Source organism: Nelumbo lutea, chromosome 5, assembly GCF_056320005.1.
Source record: "Nelumbo lutea isolate HS-2025 chromosome 5, American lotus-T2T, whole genome shotgun sequence".
Lineage (NCBI taxonomy): Eukaryota > Viridiplantae > Streptophyta > Magnoliopsida > Proteales > Nelumbonaceae > Nelumbo > Nelumbo lutea.
The window spans coordinates 4,796,541-4,798,797 of NC_142688.1; positions in this window are offsets into that span (position 1 = coordinate 4,796,541).

Sequence of the window (2,257 nt, forward strand, 5' to 3'; positions counted from 1 at the left end):
ATGGCATGTTATAAAAAGGGAAAATTTCCGATTGGGATCCTATATTTTGGGCCTAGTACCACTTTAGTCCCTGAATTTTAAAATGTGATAATCCAATACTCCAACTTTCAAAACATGACAATCTAATACCTACTGTTAACTAACTGTTAACCATCTGTTAAGTGGGATTTGAAAAAGACACAAATGCCCTTCAAGTGTCATCTAATTTTCTTTATCAACCATTCAAACATTAACAAAAAATTAACAGTCTCAAATCCTTGCCTCTTCTATTCAAGAAAGTTGAAGTCACCAGAATGCCCACTCAAACATAACCCCAACTTTCTTGAATGGAAAAAGAAAAGATTTAAGACTTAATTTTTTTGTCAATGTTTAGATGATTGATAAAGAAAATTAAATAACACTTAAAGGGCATTTGTGTCTTTTTAAAATGCCACTTAACGGTTGGTTAATAGCTAGTTAACGACAAATACCGAATTGTCAAGTTTTAAAAATTTAGGTATTGATTTGTCGCATCTTAAGGTTTCAGGACTAAAGTGGCACTAGGCCCAAAGTACATGGTACCAATCCGGAATTTCCCCTTATAAAAATAAAGAAAAACATCAACAAAACATGGCTGGAACAAAAAAAGAAAAATATCAGAAAATCAAATGTTATGAAAATTCGTTTTTGCCGATCGTCTTCTTCATCCGAAATCAGTCTGAATCGGGTTTTGATGGGAAGTAACATCAAGACCATTTCTAATCACCTCCCAGCCATATTGGCAAATAATGGGACCGTCTTTTTGGCTAGAAAAGTGCTAAATTGGCGGCTATGTGATGGAAGTGCATTTCAGGTCTTCACCCACTCCTGAAGTAGCCTTGAACAACTCCTATGCAAACCAAAAGAGACGCTAATAAGTTACAAATGAACCTGAAAAAAAAAAAAGAAAACAAACCTACAATATGAGATGCTGGAGGGTGGCAGAAAACTTACAATCTTAAACAAACAACCTTCAAAAACAGATTGGAGAAAACGAAACTAAAAAAAACAAACCAACAAAATGAACATAACCAATCTCCAAAGAAGAAAGGATTGCAGTGAGAAAACAAACAGAAAAAAGAAAATGTCTCCATTGGGAGGGGATAGAAACAAACCTAATGAGAAGCAAATCCATATAAATTTCAAACTTTTAACACTCTTCGCTTGGCTAAACTACTCTATTACCATTTACATGACCTTTTAAAGTTGAAAATCAATCCAAGATATTCTTTTTAATTACCGTAGTTTCTAAATTTGAATTCACTACAGATTTCACGTTTTTCATGTATAGCAAGATGGTTATGGAATTGAGAGTGAGTGAGTGAGTGAGTGGATGATGACAGCAGATTAAGAGTGGTGGGAAGGGGGGAGAGGAGAGAGAGTCAAGGAAAATGCAGGGTGGGGGTAATAGAGCAACAAGAGGAATGATGACATGGACCGTCTTATTATATATATAATAATATGAATATAATAAAAATATTATATATTATATAATATAAATATATTATATTGAGCTTTGGATTTGGGGATCTCTCCAATGTGAATTGTTTTTTCTTGTCAAGTTGTTATGAGTTCCAAAAATAAATCAAAACCATCTAATTTGAAAATAAATTGGTTTTTAAAACAAAAACATGAAATATCTATTTTCGTTTTAATGTTACATATATCCTACAATATTAATTTTAGTTTTTTTTTTAAAACCTTTATTTTGATGGTTTTAAATTTCATATTAAATGGACAATCAAGGATGGGACAAGCAAGGTTAGAATGGACTTGAATGAAGTTCAATGTGGATTCAATTTTTTACTCATCTAACGTTTTCTTTTCCCATCTTAAATTGCCCACACGTAAAATAGCCATTGATGTGGGTTCATCTCGTTGGTTACTTGGCTTGGTTTGGTTTAAGAACCAGAGAACCTCGTGCTGGTCTATATACCAAAACCGAACAGGAATTGGCTTTGCACTTTATTATTGGTTGATAACATAAATGAGAAAAAAAGAAAAATTTTATTGATTGGTGAATAGACCTATTCATGTGTCGGGCTTGGGCTTAGCTTTTGCCGAGATTTGAATGGACGTGCCTCGAAACCCGTGGTTGATTTGCTTCCTTGAGATGTATGATTAAATGAATTGGATACCCATTTCCTTTGTGTTTTCATGGCAATCATTTACTAATATTGATATATTTCTAGACCGTAAACAACGATCTTTAAGTCTTCATAGATTTGTCCATGGCTCC